The 21,180-nt window shown below is 40.1% G+C and overlaps 1 protein-coding gene across 2 annotated transcripts in view; it reads right to left on the bottom strand.

The window, feature by feature from the left end:
* LOC117372063 (contactin-1a-like) overlaps positions 1-18,942 on the bottom strand; it is an 88,185-nt gene extending 69,243 nt beyond the window's left edge. For both annotated transcript variants that reach the window (XM_033967791.2, XM_055222504.1), the window contains exon 1: positions 18,847-18,942. The gene's annotated coding sequence lies outside the window, so the exon portion shown is untranslated. The remainder of the gene's footprint in view (positions 1-18,846) is intronic.
* Between the last annotated feature and the right edge of the window lie 2,238 nt (positions 18,943-21,180).

Raw genomic sequence — 21,180 nt, 5'->3', positions numbered from 1 at the left:
CACCCCAGACACATCCTCCAGCTCCTCCAGTGGGACCCCAAGGCGTTGCCAGGTCAGCTGAGAGATGTAGTCCCTCCAGCATGTCCTGGATCTTCCTCGGGCCTCATCCCGGTGGGACATGCCCAGAATACCTCCCTAGAGAGGAAGAGGAACAGATGCCCAAGCCACCTCAGCTGGGTCCTCTCAATGTAGAAGAGCAGCAGCTCTACTCTAACCTCCTCCCGTGTGACAGAGCTTCTCACCTAATCTCTCTATCTCTCCCTTACACATGTAAACACATTAGCAGGCTCATTTCAACCGTTTATACCCTCAATCTTGTCCTTTCGGTCATTACCCAAAGCTCATGACCATAGGTGAGGGTAGGAACATAGACTGACCGGTTAAGTCGAGAGCTTTGCCTTTTGGTTCAGCTTTTTTACGACAACAGTCCAATACAGCGATCGTATCATTGCAGACATTACACCGATCCGCCTATCAATGCCATGCTCCATCCTTTCCTCACTCCTGAACAAGACCTCAATATACTTGAACTCCTCCACTGGCCCTGGCTGCATGCACCGGGAACAGGTCTGACATACTGCCGGCAATGCGAACACAGCTCCTGCTTCGGTCATACAGAGACTGGACAGCCCTTAGCACCCCATACTTCCAGAGCAAGCCCCAAAGGACACCACGAGGGACATGCCTTCTCTAGATCCACAAAATACATGTGGATTGGTTAGGCAAACTCCCATGAACCTTCGAGGACCTGATGGAGAGTAAAGAGCTGGTTCCAGAGACATGTCAGCCAAGACAGCCCCACAACATCCAGAGACCTAAGGCACTCAGGATGGATCTTGTCCACCCCCGGAGCCTTGCCAACAAGGAGCCTGCCAGATCTGTTCAGCCTCCTCCTCTGCCAGTGGATCCAACTCACCACCAGGTGATTGGTTGACAGCTCTGCCCCTCTCTTCACCCAAGTGTGTCCAAGACACGTGGCCGGAGGTCAGATGACACAACAACAAAGTCGAGCATCAACCTCCGATCTAGGGTGTCCTTGTACCGTGTGCACTGACATCTTTGTGCTTGAACCTGATGTTTGTTATTGACAAACTGTGGCTAGCACAGAAATCCAATAACAAAAGGCTATTCACTCACCTCCAGGTGTCACTGTTGTTACCCACCTGGGGAAGTCCCCCAGTGGAACCATGGAGTCCCATGTCGGTGGACTGTCTAGTACCCCTCTTAGGGACTCCAAGAAGCCTGGGCAGTCCGCACTGCCGTTTGGTCTGTAGGCCGACACAACAGTGAGAGACCTGTCCCTGACCCGAAGGCGCAGGGATGCGACCTTCTCGTTCACCGAGTTGAACTCCAACATGTGGTGGCTGAGGTGTGGGGCAATAAGCAAGCCCACACCAGCTTGCTGCTTCACTCCACAGGCAACGCCAGAGAATCAAGCTCTTCTCAAGGAGTTGGGTTCCAGAGCCCAAGCTAGGCCGATTATATCTAGTCGGTAACACTCAACCTCCTGCACAAGCTCAGACTCCATGGGGAAAGACCCGGCCACCAGGCGCTCAGTGGCGAGCACCCACCCCAGGCCTGGCTCCAGGGTGGGGCCCCGGTAATGCCGGTCTGGGCGACATAACTGGCCTTGATTGTGTCCACAATAGGAAGCCCCTGACAACATAGCTTCCATCATTCGGGTGCTCAAACCCCTCTACAACGCTAAGGTGGCAGTTCAAGGAGGAAGATGTTTTAAATTGTTTATCACCATGGAAACGCTCCCAATTTTTCATCATTCTGAAAACCATAGATAAACTTCACTGAGAGGATCAAACCTCCATGCTGAACGACTGAAGCATTAACCCGTAAAACTCCCTGACTACATTCTCGTTTGGTTGGAGCTGATGCAGTCTGAGCCCATCACACGTTTCCTCCTGTGCTGAAGTAAACAATACAAAGCATGCACTGTTAATCTCCTAACTGTCCTACTGTATGGGACCATGCCAAAGCTTTAAAGCGCTGCCATGCATATTCATGTTCCCATCAGGAAGTCTCACTCTGCTCCTTGTGCCTCGGCAGGCTTTAAAGATGAACTCAATGGGTGCATTTGTGTGGAAAATAATATTGGCACTTGAGGACTGCTTCCTTGAAAAGCACCACTGTTCGAACTGACAGGGTTCAGGGTATAGTGACTTGGATTCACAAATGTCTGCAAATAAATGAACACATGTAAACACATTAGCAGGCCACTGTCTGCTGGGCACTAACATAGAACCAGAAAAAAATGGTTCTGTTTGTAATGTTTAGTAAAGGTATGGTCATGCTGCAATTGGATAAGGCTGCTACATAGTACTGTAAAACGTTGAAGAGAGCTTGAGAGAGTTTTTTTAAAGAGCGTTTGTACTGCATTCATGTTCAGAGACACTGTGTCTACTGATCTGTGGACAGGTTGCCTCCCTAGCAGAAAGAATGTAACATAGATAAATTATCATGGAATATCCCAGGCAAAGCAGTTACGTCTCAGTGGAGGCAAGCAGGTGGGACACCATTCATTGGAAAAGTTACATAGTGCACCTTTAAAAATAGTTTTTTTGTATAAGAAATATGCATAGCATCCAGATAGCAGTGAGCAATAATGATACTGTATCATCACATGTGTAAAAAAAATAGCACTATATCTGCAGTTATTTCTTGAGTCACTTCATGTATTGCCTGTACGAAAACACTTTCTAGCAGTGAGTATGGACCAAAAGACCTGACTCATCCCCTGTGCTTGGGCCAAGTCCCTCCATGTGATCGCAGCTCCTACCACAGAACAGGTGTCCACTTACACAACACAGAGAAGCGCTTAAATATGATTCTGCATCTCAGCTATGAAAAATAAAGACTAGGAGATATGATAAAGAAGTCTGCAAAGAAAACACACCACTCTTATTGTTCTGTCTTTTTAGCCAGAGCCAGACCCTCCTCTACACAGATTACACAAGTTGTGTAGGGCCCTACGGCTGAAGGGCCCACCTTTCAAGTCCTGATAGTTTTATCACTCTTGTTTGTCTGTCATTTTCCTTGTAGTTACAACAAAACAGGGCCCTGGTTTGCTTTCTGAATCCATATATGCCGTGCCTCGACCCCTTGCTCCTCCCTCGCTCAGTGCCAGCATGAGGACACTAGTACTGCACGATTTAAGTTTCGACACATTCAACACATGTCTAGGGGCCTGGTGTGGCACTTGCACATAGTTAAAATATCCTACAGAACCCATATATGTAATCACATCATCACATCACCAGTTGGAAAACATCCAACTAACAAACAACAAATCAAATGAAATAGAAAACATTTTCTAGTAAACAAGTTCCTCTCCCAGCCCCTCTGGTTGATAATCAGAAAAGTATTCTTGACCATCTGTTGTGGCTACTGGTATTCTCAGCCTCTATACATGCCACTGTACTTCACTGTGGGTATTACAGATACATGTAGAGCAGATGATGACAGCTGTGCGTCATGTTGAGTGTCACTGAAGTGGCGAGAACCTCCGATTCAAATTTTGCTTGGAGCCAGCTGAAGGTTAGAGCCAGCTCTGTTTTCAGCGGTTGTGTGGGAGCTGTGTGGCATTCAGAAACGTGATTATCAGGTGGATAAATCAAGCCAACCTCCCCAGTCTTTCTCTACAGCCATGGATCACTTTGTTATAAGCCCATTTGCACAGGTGATAAGGGAACAGATCACAACAAGCACAGCATACACACTCACACTGGGAATGTCACAGCACATTTGAGTATTGTAATTATTGTGAGAAAAACAAAATCATTTTAAGAATTCTCATGACTGTTGATACCAAACTACAATGAAATCCTTTGTGGGTTTTTTTTTTTTTTTTTTCAAATTGTCAGGTAGATTATCTGTACTTCTGTGATCAGCTTTATGAAATTAAACTTTCTGAAGAATAAAGTAACCTTAAAGGACACACACTATGTAATATTGTGAGCTTTTAACCATAACAATGTTCCCTCATCATTAGTTTAGTCAAAGTTGTATTTTGAGTGATTCAAGCATGTGTGATTAATCTGTATTGTTCTACATTTGAGGCTTGAGTTCTCAGAAAACGTCTGTTTTCATCTACGCTCAATGCCGGCCCACATCTCTGTTCTAAGGTGTGATTATTTGGAAAAATTTGTGTCCAAAAAGACTATGAGTCTTATACAGTGTTAAAAGCGAAGAGAAGAGGCGGGGTCCTCTCAGTTCTGTAGTTTTATTACTAAACTTTTTAGATCAATATTGCAATTTACAATGAACAAAATGGAAAATGGTGATTTACCTGTGTTTTATTTTAATACTAATACCAGAAAAAGTATAAAATGTGCTCTTTAATGTGGCACAAACACCCAAACAACAAAGCACTTTACATTAATTTAGAAAACAGATTTTTTGCTTGTAGCATTCACAATAGTTATTTCTGAGCCCTTGTGACCTAAATAATGATGAATATCACTTAACTTGAATATTACTGACATCCTTAAGCTGACTGGGGCAGGAGCAGAGCCAAATGGGGCAAGAGACAGCTCATATAATATGCGTCTAACACATGTCTTTGCTTGCACTGACACGGCGGCACAGTCACCTACTTTCTGCTGCGGAGAGAAAATCACACCAATGACTGCTTCATTTAGCAGAACTTTGTCTCCGGGTAAAATGATATTAGATCTAAACTTAGCCATTTCTGTGTCTGTCCTACATCTGCACTAACCTTTGTGTAAACTCACTCATTCAAGGTTAATAAGGGGAGTGTGCTCGGGATCTCAAGAAAAAATAAGTGGGTTTAATACACAGGCCAAGTGACTATACATCTCAACATGGAGACAACATGCTATTTCTAGGTATAATAGTTTCACTCCATATTCTGAACACAAGTATATAACAATTACCCAGCCAGCCAGAACCACAGAATCCCTGATTTCAGAGGGCATGATTGACAGGTGGGTTAACCAATCAGAGAGATACATGGCTCATTTGTGTCCAAAACAAACAGGACTGCGTACACATAAAAAAGTAAGAAAAAACACTGAGAAACAGCGCAGGTTTTTGCAGAATCAACAACTGAAGAACCAAACTTAGCGATTTTCACCCTCTATTGTCCAATTCCAGACCTTTTTTAGATTCGATCAGATCTGGGACTGGCAGGTCAGGCAAATGTAACCATGCTTATATCACTGTGAAATAAATCAATTTTTTTAGAATGATAAAGATTCAGTCATTTTCATCCATGATCAGCAGTGGGTCCTCTGTCAGTAACAGTATGTGGTTTGGAGCAGAGAGTTCAAACTTTGGAGGAAGAAATTGGACTTTTTTTTTTTTTTTTTGTTAGATTAGCTGTCAGATTAAATGTCTGTATTGTTTATGTTCAAGAAAATAATGCTGAAAGCCATGTATATTTGTTAATAAGACAAACTGAAATCATACTAAGGTAAACAAATGCTTTTTAGTAATCTAATCTAGTATTGTATTGTAAATTACTTACTGGGCGGGTTGTTGATTTCACCCACTCATTTAGGATAATGAACGGAACTATGTTTGAGATGTGTTAATTGATACTAATAACACATTTATACAAGAGATAGTATGCATAGTAAACAGATACCCAGTACAGTACAGAATTGCAAGTGTGTCTCTTTTCTTCATATTAACTGTAAAGATGGGCACCGATGGCACATGTGTAATTCTATGGAACATATACAACAATGGGCAGTTACGATGACAAACAAACTGACAACTCAACCTAACACATCAATTACATGGCTGAGATGTTTATAGCTTTGGTTTCATTCAAACTACTATGCTTCGTCACAAGACAGTCTGAGTACATGCACATAATGAGAAGTAAGCAAAAAAAAAAAAGTGCATATTTTGAAAGGCAGCCCTGAGGTCCCATGGTTTCTCCGATTGTCCCCTGGCACAAGGGAATTAAGTAAGCAGTACAACCATCCTCTATATTTTCCACCATTGTGCCTAAATAGTGCCCTTAAGTCTGTCTATGGCCTGTGTGTGGAGCTGTGGGAGGGAGATAAGAGACGTGTTGTTAGGACTACAAAAAAAAAAAAAAAAAAAAAATCTGTTATGGCCCATCTCCCAGTACGGTTCACCTCCGGATGCCCTTTCCTTACTTACGACCATTAGACCTCCCTATGAATAATGCACCAATGTCAGCAGCCATCACATTGATATAAAGCAAATAAACTGTACTAGGCCAGTGTGTCACCATGTGTCAGTGGGAGTTTTTTGTACAAGATATGAATTCATAAATGCGTTTGTATTGTAAAAAATACACAGCAGAATCTTTATATTTAACATATTATGAGACAAAGTAAGGGTCTTTGTAATCGACAATCAATAATGCAAGCATCACACCGATACCACCTCCTTAGACTTACCCTAGGCCTGTCACAATCACAAATTTTCATGCACGATATATTGCTACAGAAAAACATCACTATAAATGATAATATTGAGTCAGTGACACCATAACAACAAAGGAGGATGAACAGAATACACCAGTCAGACATTATACGCATTTAAAGACCCGAGCTACAGCAAATAAATACAGAATGAAGCCATAAAAGTTACTTACTCAACTGCTCAAATTTGATGGTATTAAAACAAAAATCTCCCCATTATTACAAAGAATATGTACACACAAAAAATATTGAGCTCAAAAATATATTGTTGCATCTTTCATATATTGAATAAGTCTATATAGTCATTATCGCCACAGGCTTACCTAACTCCTCTCCCAATATGCACACATATTGTTGAGAAAAAAACTATTACCATTACACTTTTGATGCTTTGTCCAGCTTTGCTCTGAGCAGACCACCAGAACATCCAGGTCCACAAGTCACAATGACTGCAGTCTCCTCAGATGTATCTCAGCCTTTGCACAGACAGCCTCATACAAGGACATTAAAGAATGGAACAAGCTTCCAAACAGACTGAAACTCTCCTCCGACCGAAGGGACTGCTCTTATAAGATTAGAAAAGTCCTTTTAAACAGTCAGCATTGTTAACACTGATTTGCATGCGGTCACTTATATGGTAATTTTTTATTATTTTTTTTTTTACATTTTTTTAAATTAACAAATAGATGAATGCATGATTTGATTGTAAATGGATGGATACTTAAATGTATTTTAATTGTTTATAACCTGCCTGGGGACTGCAGATGGAAAGCCAGGTTTAGCAAAATCTGGTGTGAATCTCTTCTTTTATGAGGTTAATCTGTTTGCACATGGTCCCTGTTAAAATAAACCAATAAACTAAACTAAACTAAACAATGTATTTCACTGAGACCAAGATAATAAAAAAAGTCAATAGATGCTTACAGGGTCTCACACTAAAGGTGCACTATGTAAGTTCTTGGCCACCTGCTTGCTCCATGGAGACGTTATTGCTTTGTCTGGAATGTTTCACAGCGTAACATGAACATCTCACTCTCCCTGGAGACAAGCAGGTGACACAATCAGGTCAAGTTACAGGTCAGACCTGTGGAGAGGTGACCTTGCTGACGACAAAGAATGCATGTTCTTAAGGTATTTCTCAGCAATAAAAACAACTGTAATTGAATTAATGAATGCAAGATGTGTAAGTTTAATAAAGCAATACAATCTTCTGGAGACAAGAAGGTGAAGGAACCCAACCCAAGAAAAAGTTACCATGTGCACCTTTATATACATGTAGCATCTGTAGTGCTTTTCTCAAGGGAAAATTTGAAGACATACTTCTGGCAGTGAATACATTTAACCTCCCACAGTCTAGACAGTGTTTGATGAGAAGAGACGGGTCACATAATGTTAACTCAAACAGTATGATCATCCATTACTTAACACTGGTTTACAACGTTTTAATTAGGATCCTGATAGTGGTTCCTTTCTAATGCAGAGGTCTGACTCACTATAATTAAAAGAGGGATTGCAACTGCTAATATTGTATGTGTTACTCTGAATAGAGACAATGTTATCAGCTCTGTTATCCCCAGGCAGTTTGCTGTTGCCATGTGCAGGGAAACTGTGAGAATAGCGTGAATTAGCAGATTGCAACAGAAGAAGGGGCAAAAATCTGGTACGTAATTACAGCCCAGGCCTCATGCATAGTCAGCCACGCTCCCAGACTGCACGCTTCACAATCACAATAATGATATGCCAAAACAAACACAACTATTTAGGTTCGGGAACATTTGCACGAAGTCAGATCATAATTGTCAATGTGCAATGTGGGTTCTTGGTGGAAGGTGAACCAGGTGGTGTAACGTCAGATGCTATGCCATGATTAAAGTTTCTGTGATAATTTTTTTATTTTTTATTTATGTAGCTTTATTTATACAGGGAGAGCCCAATGAGAGTAGAGTGGCAACATTGTAATAGCTGAGAATGTTAAGGAGTATATGGTTATTGAAATAATCTTATACAAAAAGGAACTCAATTTGATTTTAAAGGTGGGTTAGCCAACTTTATTCTTGTAAATGGCCCATTCAATCAATAAAATTTATATGTTATAGTGCTATATTGTGGAACATTCAAGGCAAAACAAAAAACATCTCCATGGAGACAAGGAGGTGGTAGACAATCCACTAGAAAAGTTATACCTTTAACACAACAAATAATCTAAATGGTTGCACAAACAGTTGTCAGGGCACTTTGTAAAGTAGTGCATCTTTTTATTGCATATCCCCTTCCATATTATCCACAACAGCTAGATTTGATTCTCTTTATAAACTCATCAACTCCAGACAATGGAAACCTAGGGAGATCAAGGAGAGCCAAGTTTGTCCACCGAATGCTAATGCTGCCCTATATCAATGAGCCAAGCCTTTTAGCCAAATGTCCAGGAGGCTAACCAAGTGAACGCACACACACGCACACAGGCACACACATACACACACACCCACACACAGACCAGAGGCGACCCAGAGTCCAAAAAGCTTTTCTTTCTGGTCACACTGATCTAAAGAATGAAGAGAAGGCTCCAAATGTATTGTCAGGCCCTGTTTCTCATTACGTCCCACGCCTGGCTTTGCAGACATGACTTCCTAATGGGTTTTACCTTAAGAGTAACAGCAGTGCATTTTGATCAAGTGTTGGATCAATACAGACAGGCTGTAGTCATAATAGCAAGCATTAGCCATCTCTGTGAAAGGCAACAATGCCTTTGCACTTTTCAATCAGTGGAGAATGGATCCTTGTGTACAGGAAGTTTCAGATTACCAGAGGAAGTAATGAGATAAAAAAGACTCAAGCAACTTTTTGGTAACATTTTCTTAACATTGTCTTAATAAAGCATTAAGAAATACTTAATTCATAATTCAATTGTATTTGTATAGCACACATAAAAACAACTTCAGGTGACCAAAGTGCTTCACATTAAAAGTCAATTAAAAAAAACCAAAAAACAGATAACACAAAACAAAGGGAAAGAACAATAAAACCCTAAGATATCCTGTCTAGCTAGTATTAAATAACAGGGAGAAGAGGTGGGTCTTAAACTGTGTAAAAGACTGAGAGGATCTGACAGGCAGAGGGAGGCTGTTCCATAGTCTGGACGCTGCTCTGTCACCTCTGGTCTTGAGCCTGGCTTTGGGCACATCAGCAGGAGCTGCTCAGCTGACCAAAGGGCCCTGGGTGGAGTGTAGGGCTGCAGTAACTGCCTCAAATAAACAGGGCCCATAGAGTGCAGACATTTAAACACAATCAATAACATTTTAACTTGCACCCAATGTATATGTGAAATAGGAGCCAGTGCAGGTTGCACAGCACAGCTCTCATCTCTTTGCTCTTGTCAGCAGATGAGCAGCAGTGTTGTGAACATTCTGTAAGCGCTGCAGGGAGCCATGATACAGCCCCACGTAATGAAAAAATTGTTTACATTCAGGCTTCGTAATTACTTAATTAATACCCTAAGCATAATTCCCTACCCTTAAAGTTGGATTTTAGCATTGAAACTGGCAGCTCAAATGAGACTCACGTGAGGCTCATTCTGTTTTCTGATTGGATAATCATCTTGAGAACTAACAATAAATTGGCTTTACCAGTGATTTGAACATATCTGCCTCAGTTTATGGAATCAAAATCTTATGGTTCCTTTCAGACTACTCTGTACCCACCAGGAAATGACTGCTTTAGGTTTAATCAAGCAATCTAATCTTGCATATATTTTAAGAAAGCAAATCTAATTCCAGTAAGACAGTAAGAGCATTTCCGAAACAAGATTGATAAAAGTTGATAGAAATGGGATAACCTTGGCCGGGTGGCCCACAGGTAAACAAACAGTAGATTGAATAATAGCCACAGGAATACCACTTGCCGAGGCCCCTAGTGCTATGTTTCCCATCTCTGCCAAGCATAATGGGATTTCTTGGGGTTTAAATGCACTTCAGTCAGTCTGTGGAGCCAACAGGAAGTTAAACTATTGATCCACAAACAATTTAGCCGTCCAGCTGTCCAGGGAGTGGGAAAGGGACCCTCCTAAATGTATAATGAGGTGGGGGCTCGTCAGTATTCACAGCGTGTGGTAGGAGACTCTCCCTCCTGCACTCAGCCTATAGTCGTGCTCTCACAGGTCAGAGAGCATAGCTTAGTAACAGTTACACCAAGGACATTTATGATACATCCAGGAATGTCCTTGACCTTTGACCTTAATCTACCAGCAGGTGGATGTTTACAGCTGGTCCATACCACATTTGGAAATCATAAATAAGATGTGGGTTAACATGAGAGGCTGTATGTGTTTGGAGCCCTCAGTGGAGGAACTGGCAATGCAAACTGAATACTTAAGAAGTGACATTCAAAGGACATCTGAGTGATATTAAAAACATTCAAAGAACATCTGGGTAATGTTAAAAACCTAGTCAGAAAATAACAAACTCATAGGCCACATTTTTACCTGCAAGACCATCAAGGGACCACTCAATTCTAACTAGATTTTAAGTAGTTTTTAGATACCACACTTTTGCTCCTCCTAGTAATCCATTTTACAGTGTAACAGTGCTTTCACTTGAGTCAAAGTTTTGGTTAGTCTCCCCATTGTAAGTCTACAAGTGACAAAAGTTTGATGTTCACAAGACTAAATGATTTTAACATTTGTGTTTCTTGCACAATTTTCACATCTATTGTATTTGTTTTTTGATTTGTTTGTGGTATATTCTTTGAAAATACCAGATTTCTTTTTTCTCCTTCAAATTACACCAACTTGATAAAAAAAATATACTATCAGATGTTACGTCCAGACAGTAAGACTTGTATTTATACCTTGTAACTACTTTGTACTTCTACTTCAGTATTATTATTTTGAAGTAACGGTACTTCAGTAAAAAAAAATTTTACTGTACATCTCTGCTCAACCTGCATGCTACAAGTAAACAATACTACACTAGAGCAGTCTAAACCAGCTTTGGATTAGTTTTTAACACTAAAATAGGACAAAGATTAAAAAAGCTATCTGAAACCTAAATAAAACTGAATAGCTCTAAACATGTACTCAATCTAAATACACTTGAAGTAGCTGCTCCACAGTTTGAGAACCTCTAGCCTGTAGCATGTAGCAGAAGTTGTGTTTTTGTGTGGTTTGAAAACGCTCAGAGCTCCATAGCAACAGGCCCAGCTCACCAGCCCCAGGAGTGAGTCGGCCCCAAAGAGGAGGACTCCAGTGCACCTAATTGGACAGATCCCTGCTGCCCTGCCTTTAGTCAGGCTGTGGAGATTATACAGAGGAGACACAACATACAGTAATCTCCTCTGCTCCTATGATAAAGACATTAAACAGGATTAGAGTCTAAACAATGCAGCCCGTTTGGTTATGGAAAACATATTATACTGAAAAGACGAAGCTTTCTCTGCTAAGGTTTTCATCTCATTACATCTGCCCACATATGGCACTGTTAAAGGAGACTTATTGTGATTTTTATTTTTTTATGGTATAGTGAACATCAAGATTTTACATTTTGTTTATTGATCTAAAATGACATAATAATAGAAATGGGACAGTTGAATTCCTGTCCAAAACTGCTGGATTGATAGGCCTTAGCAATTAACAAGCCATTGTGTCTTATGTGCCAGTCCCAAGCCTGGATAGATAAAGAGGGTTGCTCCATGCAGGGAAGATATCCAGTGAACGAATCAATTAAACTTAAACAAATGTACTATAGTAGAAGAAGTCTCTAAGTCACAACTGAACATAGCCTGTATAGTCTTGTAATGCTATAAAATTCCCTTTGGAGAATCAGTACTGTCAGCTCTGATTTTGTATTTGTGTGTAGTCTTTTGTAAAGTATTTGGCCTATACATAATGGCAATTTCTGATAGTAATAGTAGTAGTAGTAGCAGTATTAGTAGTAGTAGAGTGCCGTGCTTTTAAATGAAAAAGTGGGAGAATGCATGATTTGATTGTAAATGATTGGAAAGGTTTACAGATGGAAACTAGTTTCAGACAAATATAATATAAAGCATCTCTTGGTCCTTCTAAAATAATAAAGTAAAACTAAAACTAGAACAGGCATCTGGTATAACAAAAAAATATATATATATTTTTAAAAAACAAATATATCAGCATGCGAAGATATGCGTTTTATACGAATAATTCTGAGAGAAAACGTTCCTTAGATCAATAGAATGTCAAATTACATGTACTGAAAGCCTCGACTATCACAGGAATAGTGTGTAATGCCAGCCTATGCTTCCTCTGTGCAGCCCTGTAAACATTATATAAGTCTGGGAAGCTCCTCAAACAGATGGCACAGGGCTCCCAGGTGAGAAGTGAGTCCACCATCAGAGCGAGGCGTTTGTGCACACTGAAATGTTACACAAACTCACTGGAGGAAATGTGACACTCCATCCCGGCTTTAATTAAGAGCCATACAGGAGACTAAGCGGATGACTTCATTACATCAACTCTACGCTTGACCTGTTGACCTTGTTTCTAGCTGCTGTCGTCATTAAATAGTTCTACAACGTGTCTTTATTAGATACAAGGCTTTTCTAATTTGACTGTACAGTATTTGTGGACTTAAACTAAAGATAGGTGATGTGAAAACAACAAATGATCAATCGAAATTTCACTGAGCTGAAGGTTGGCAGTTCAAAACCTGCTCTCAACGTGAACATCAGTGACCATCACTATTTGGGTAACATTTTTTGACAAGAATTGAGAACTGAGATTTTAGTCATTTACATTTATTACAGAAACTAATGACAACGGCTCAAATGTAAAGTACTTTTTGTATAGTTCACAAATTGGCATATATGTTGATGGTCATGCCAAATCACTATGGACCACTTTAGGATGATGTTTTGTGGCCGAAAGTATGATTAAAGAAGGAATAAGAAATAACTTTTATAATGTGAATGCATACATAAATACTGAGTGTGGTGGTTGAAGGGCAAAACGTTGCAATGCTCCTTTTAATGAGTCTCCAAATCCCCAAAGATTGACTCTGATTATGCTCTAAAAATAGGCTTATCTCATCTCAAATTGAAAAGAAAGTTTATAACCTTGTTTTAAATGAAAGTCATCTATGTAATATTAGGTTAAATAGAGAAGTAAAAATATATACTACACAACCACAATCTACAAATGAACTTTCTGAGGACTTATAATCACTCCATGAGTTTCAGAGTTATAAAAATATTGGACCATTGCCAAAGCAATTAACAATAAAAAAAATCCCAATCTAAAAATGTTGCCCGTTTGTCAGTTTTAGCTTCCCCTTATATGCCATATTTTGAGGGCCATTCAAAAGATAATATTTAGTTTTATTGTTAATTACTATGGCAACAGTCCAGGAGCCTGGAAAAATCCTGCCAAATCAAGCAGATGATTTACTGTACCAACCTGTTTATTTAGTATAAAATGAAGGAGTTACCTAAAATAACTGTTATGTTACAGAAAAGTTGTAGGTAATCCTGAGCTGTGCCGAGTCCCGACAGTGAGTCTGAGCCCAGCAGCAGGCAGCCTGACAGCACCTCTGTGACATTGATCAATGTCACCCCTCTTCCTCTGTGAGTGGCAGAGTGAGATACAGGCCATTTCCCCACACTAGCTGCCTGTCCGCTCCACATTATCTTAATGGAAACAGCACTAATCTGTTTTTGAAGAAAGCGTCTCTTTGGCAGATCGACTAAAGTGATGCTCTTAGAAAGCACTGCACTTTATCAAGAACCAAATCAGGCCGATAACAACAAAACAAATGGATCAAGTCACCCGCTGTGGGAATCAAATGTGCTGTAGCTGCTATGAAATGAATTGAAGGGATTTTAATGTATCAAGATCAGGCTATTTCATGAAAAAAGTGACTGAATAAAGCTTTATTTACTTTGATGTTAAAAATAGTATGAAAGGAAAAACATGATCAAAAATGGGTTTATTTTTATCTTCCATGTTCTGTGTGCAGAAGAGAATATTTGTATCATCACTAATCCACTGTACTAACTGTAACAATGGAGATAATGTGAAAACGTCAACGGCTGCATGATTGTATATGGTTAACATTAAACTGTATATTAAACTACCATGCAAATGTACAGTAACATGAGTGGCATTTATTTCATAGGAGGAATGACAGTCAAAGATATAACTCACTTCAAACTGAAACGCCTCAAGCTACTATTTGAAATCATTAGATCCAAGTAGGCACAGAAATAGAACATCAGGCCGGGACTCTGTTCTGCCATGCAAATTGAGTGAATGATGAAAAAAAAGAATCATATTGTTTTTACTGCAAAAAAATGCACCGAAAAACATGCATTTTGATGGTGAGCAGGCTTGCCTAACCCCAGATCTGACCTGTAAGTTGTTGACGAGACAAAGGAATAACACCTCCACTGACACAAGCAATCCTCCACCAGAAAAGCTACATAGCGTGCCTTTAATTTAGATCATTTCCCATTATATGCCTGCAGCTCAATCAGGAGGAGAATCAATATCCATCCACAGTACTAAGTGTACGCTCATGTAAGACAGGAATAAGGCTCTTTCTCCTGCCCAGGCCTGAACACATGAGGTCTTTATCTATAAGCACACACACGCACACAAACACACACGCACACAAACACACACGCACACAAACACACGGCATGTCTCCGCTCCTCTTCCCAACGTACCATCAGTCCATCTCACTATTGATCCATGGAAAAACGCTGAGCAATCTCCAGACTGAAAGAAGCATTTGTGCATAGTCTAGCACACTTATGAATGCTGGTGTTTATGAGCAAGTGTATGGGCTATTCTTTTCCCATTGTATTCACTTATAATCACTAATAATTCACTTTTACTCAGACTTTTACTTGAGTAGCTTTTTAATAAAGTTGTACTTCTCAGAGTAGTTTTTAAACATCATACTTTTACTCCTACCACTTAATACTGTGTTAGCAAAAGGGTCCTCTGGGTGGAGGTGTGTGGGGTAGGGTCTTCTAGGTGGAGGTGTATGACTTGGATCCTCTTGGTGGAGGGGTAGGGACCTCTCGGTGGAGGTCTGGGGCCAGACTCTCTTGGAAAAGTTACATTGTGCACCTTTAACATCAAATTATAAACAATGTTACGTCTGGACAGTTAATAATTGCTCTTAATTGAGTGTAGTTTCCTCAGTTACTTTTTCTCTTACTTCACTGACTCATTTATTGGACCACTACTATGTACTTCTGTTGGTTAATATTATTTTTGAAGCAACTTTTACATTTTGGCTAGTCTACCCACGTCTGTTTATAACAATGGCAATACAGAAATCCCCCGCAGCTTGACTGACACTTTATTCATAGTGACATACTGAACATTGCCTCTCAAACTGCTTCTACTGCAGCCAAATGCCACCGCTGCCAATCAGTTTAGAGAGCTTCAAAAAATCACATGCACTATCTAACATCTTCTGTCCGGCTATAATGCATTTGAGGCACTAGCCAAGATCGCTACCAAGGGCTACCAAGGTCTGCCAAAGGGCATCGGGAAGGCTGATGTCATCTGCTAAAAGGACTGGAGAGTTAACCTTTAATCTTGGCTGGCACAAGTCCAAGTCTGCTTGTAGCCACGTACTTCTGTGCATTAAGTGTGGCCATTTAAAATTACACTGATATAATGTCTGGGATATAACTGATAGGATACACTTGATGCTCCAATCCATTATGGTATTCAGTCAAAGCTATTTCAGCCACATTTTTTTTTTTTGACATTGTTGCTAAGGTGACCGCAGGTAAAAAAAAAAAAAAAAAAAGGCCATATATATATAAATGTATCCAAAGCATGGTCAGCTAGGAAAATAAAGAGTTGAAAATATCATAAATGGTAAATGGTCACATTTTTATATAGAGCTTTTCCTTCAAGGCACTCAAAGCACTTACATCAAGGAACCACTCACCCATTCACACACACATTCATACACCAGTGTACACAGACACTGGGGGCGCAGGGGGTTAAGTGTCTTGCCCAAGGTCACCACGACAGCATTCATCTGTGGGAGCTGGAATTGCACCGCCAACCTGTGGGTCAGTGTCAGTGATATTTATGTCGAGAGCAGAATCTGCCCCGCCAACCTTCAGATAACGAACAGTCGACCAGCTGAGCTACTGTCGCCCCAGTAATAAAACATACCATTGACAATAAGGCACTGCTGCTTTTAAAGATGTGCGTGCCTCAAATGTTCCACAGTATGGCATTAAACTTGGGGAAAAGTAGCGCCACCAGGCTAACTAATAGGTCTGAAAAGAGGCTTACAGAAACAATGCTTTTCATACCTTATGATACGCTTAATGTCACACTGGAACATTTAAGGCAAAGCAATACCATCTCAGAGAAGAAGATGAAACACACCCACCCAGAAAAGTTACATAGAGTACCTTTAAGTTAAGAGATCAACCCGAATTCCACAGTGCTTAGCCTTTTATGACCCGCCACTGACACAATCACAATTCTATAAGGAAACGCACACACACCAAATTCCTGCACGTCTGTGTTGATACAAAAATAGGGTGTCCAAACGTCCTTATTTACAATCTCAGTTTTAAGCTCTGTGTCTCCTGTCCCAGCAGATTTATCCAAAACCACTGATTTGTCCCAGTTTTATACAAGAAATGCCGCATGTGTCCCTATTTTAGACCAATTTGATCCCCGCCAACAGTAAAGAGGGGACTATATTGTCATTTATATAGCTAAAGTACAGAACATCTTACTTGAAAATGAGCATAAGGCAAAAAAAAATAAAAAATGCACCAACCAACCATCTTTTGAAAATCTGGTCAACCCTATACAAAATTATAAAGCTAAAAGAAAGGAAGAATTCAGTCCTTATCCTCACCTGTTTACAAGCTTTAGAAAAACTGGGGCATACCTATAGGCCTACTGACCTCTTGAAGTGAAAAGAAGGTGAACCTGTCCATCTTCATCCAGGACTGAGGCAGCTGACTGAGGCTTCAAACAACAATGAATCAACTGCTCACGATGCCGACGCCTTGACAGTGATGCTAATGAAGCCTGATGCTCATACTTCAAAAACACATCGCAGGACAGAATAAATGTTACGTAAAAGCCTCAAATATAACACAGACCATGATTAAAAAAAAAAAAAAAAAGATTCCCGGTTTAAAGCAAGGGGAGACTAGTGTTTGGGTGTGTTCAGTAGATTAGCCTACTTCTGAGGGCAGTGTAAAGTCAGTCACCTAGCATTAACAGGAGGCTGTGTCCTCGGGGTGCTCACCGGGTGGACAGCGAGAATGCATTAGCAGCAGTCAAGCTTACAAAATTCATAAAGTGCTCCATCTGACAGCCCACCCAGGAATCCCACAAATTCAGTTCAGACCCAAATCACGTCCAGAAATCAAAACATGAAAGATAAAACTCGTGTTTAGTGCATCCAGAATAAAATCCAAACCAAATCAATCACATTTTGAGGACTTTTTCCCCCATTCAAAAGACAAAAGAGGCTATTTCATTAAATTAAATTGTTAATCGCTATGGCAACAGTCTTAATTCTTCATCAAATCCATGGATATAGAACTGAAATTGCCATCAGTTGTTATGATACCCATAAGAACCAGCAAATGTAGCAATTTGCAATTACCCAGCAATTTTCTTTACCCAAATACACACGGGAAAGACACCATTAAGAAGTATTTTTGGGAGACCTCAAACGTCACATGTCTCAGCAGCGGTTCCTCCAGTGTGATGAGTCAGGACGCGCCCATGACACCTTCCCCAGTCTCCTATACTACACCTGACAGCCTGACAACACTACATCACTGCGCGAGACGCTATTACCGACCCATAACACAATCTAATGGAGACATAGTGAAACTCTCCATCACCAGACACGAGGACGCGCGTTTGGTCCGGATCAAAACTGTTTACAGAATCAAAAGCTTATAATCTCATCATTAGAAGAATACACGAGTGTGTGCAGCAGCTCAGACAGTGCTGCAGATCGAGGCCACATGTGATGCTCATTTAACACTAAATGAAATGAAAATGCAATACTTTGAAAGGAGAATGTTGAAACGCGCAGAGCATCATCAATAGGTAACATCTGCTCTGTCAGTGCATCGTGTTTTGGAAGATGGTGAGCAGAAGAGGATCGTGTAGCAGCATGACTCTATAAATCCTATTCTACGTGAACCTATCCTGTTTCAGATCATTCCCAAATCATTTTTCCAACATGCAAAGTCTTATTTTCGCAATGCAGGAGGTTGCACAAGACCCGTTTTCTGCGCGCATCCCACTCCTCGCCGCTGTAAACAACCTCAGATCCCCAGCTGTCAGAACGTACTGGCCGGCTCCCTGATTCTCGCGCCTCCACTTCATCATCCCGTTCATTCATTCGCTCAAACCAAGCCGTGTTCTTACCTCGTGATGTCCCTCCGTGTGCCCTTCGCGTCGCTCGTGTTGGACCTGCTCAGCACCTCATCACAGCGGGGAAGGGACTGGCGGAGCACCGTGTCGTCCCCGTGGTCTGGAGGAAGCCTTATTATGACAGTCAACGGTGGGGGCGCTAGAGAGGACCTGCGCTCTTTCCTTCCTCCCCTCTTTTCTCAATTCATTCAGGACTGTCTGAAAGGGTGGCCTGCAGACGTGTTATCAAGCTCCCTCCAGAGACGCGCTGGAACAGGATGACCTGGCACAATATAAACCAGTCTTGAGACAGTGCATGTATCTAAACTGCTCCAAAGTCTGGATTTGAAGATTTACTCACCATATAAAGTCAGATTTTTGTGAAAATATGATATTGCCGGTCAGTTCAGCCAAAAAATTGTAATTTTTTTATTTATTTTTTTTTTTTTTTTTCATTTGCTTTACTTTTATCCTTCAGAACCTTTAATTGGATAAAACTGCTCTCCTGCTTGAGAAGTGCTGGTCTATTTTCCCATGGGAATGAAAGAATTTGAAGGATTTAACTGCTGTTTGGATAATTGTTTAATAATCGCAAAAACAAAAACATTAATACTCATTTCAGGGTGCACCCCATCATATGCCCATAGTTTCTGTGATATTCTGCTTAAACCCCCACTTCAAATCAAATTATAAACTAAGGGAGATTAGGTAAATGTCATATATTACGCAGAATTGACCCTTGTGAGCTATTAGCCATGTTATAACACTGTTACCGCCTCTAAAACATACCTGGAGTTGTGTTTTGTTTCATTCACATATGTTCGAGTAACCCTTTATTCTCAGGCTGTTTACATCTACAACGTTCAAAACACTCTGTTCCACCTTGTGATGTCATCAAGAGGTAGTTTTCAACTTAATAGCTACTTTTTACCTTTTGTTCAGTAGAGACAGGAAATTCCAGGGCTGAAATGCTCCAAATGATTCTAGTGAAGGAGTATGTGGTTTTAAAACACAGTGGAGCACTTCCTGTATTTCTGTATGACATCACAAGGTGGAACAGAGTGTTTTCTGTTTGAGAGAAAAACTCGTGTTGTGTGTTAAACATGGGTGAATTAAACAAAACACAACTCCAGGTCTGTTTGTTTATCGGAAATCATCAGAAAATAGACTAATATGGGCCCTTTAAAGTTTACTTCATTTGTCCATTGTATTGTTTTTGTATTTATGTTTGTTCTCATTCTAATAATTGAAACAGAAACAAACCCACTGACAATACACCAGTTCATGGAAAATTGAGATAAAATAAGAGAAATGCAGATTAAGAGTAAAAAAGTAAGAACAAGAGAGACTGCGTGCAAGGCTGGTAAAAGGAATCAATAAAACTAGCAATGAAAAGTTAACACATTGCTGTTCCTTCCTTTTCACAATAACAAAGCTGGGATTAAAAACAGAATTGCTCTGGATTTGTTTTGATTTCTGGCAGTGAACAATACAAAAATCCCATGGCAGACTTATTCTATTTCCTCCATTGTATAACATCACTTGCAGGGTGCAGTCATGCATAAGAGGTTATCTCTATCACCCCTCAAGACCTTTTTAAGTCTGTCTCAGAGTTATTGGGGTCAAACTGTACTCATGTGTAACTATTGTGCTACTATAGTAATTTCAATAGCTCCAGTATAATGAGGCACTGTGGTTGTGTTTGATTGTATTATAGCCACTCCCAGTACGTCACTATTCACTGCAGGAGTTGTGTGTGGAAGCATATTGTTTGTACATGTGTCTGTTTTGATTGACACTTGCATTTACTTGGAGCCTTGAGTCATTTTACAAATCAAATATTCAGACTAGACTTCTTCCGGGTACCATGGAGACGTTATTGTGTTTTGTTATTGACCCGCCTGTCACTCTTGCTGAGATCAGGCTGCTCTGTGTAGGCTACTGCAGGAATGTTGCAAATATACTACTTACACTTCGATGTTATTGATCCACAAGACACTGTAGCTCACACATTACTATAATATAATAACAATGGATGAAAAGTGAATTATCATGAAATTCTAAATGATATAATTAAAGTAGCAAGGATAGCAACATTTTGTAAGTAAAATCAAATCAAAATACATCTATTTACACTACCAGTTAAAAGTTTGGACACACCCTCTCATTCAATATTTATACAGTATTTACATTTTGTTTTTCTTTGTTGCATAATCTCATACATCTTGCTTCATATTTATTTGATGTCTTCTGTATGTATATAAAATGTACTAAGTAGTAAAATTATATAAATAAAACAAAATAAAAAATAATAAAATAAATAATTATAAAAAATTATAAAATAAAAAA

The sequence above is a fragment of the Periophthalmus magnuspinnatus genome, chromosome 6, assembly GCF_009829125.3.
Source record: "Periophthalmus magnuspinnatus isolate fPerMag1 chromosome 6, fPerMag1.2.pri, whole genome shotgun sequence".
Lineage (NCBI taxonomy): Eukaryota > Metazoa > Chordata > Actinopteri > Gobiiformes > Gobiidae > Periophthalmus > Periophthalmus magnuspinnatus.
This window is presented reverse-complemented; position numbering and strand designations above follow the sequence as displayed.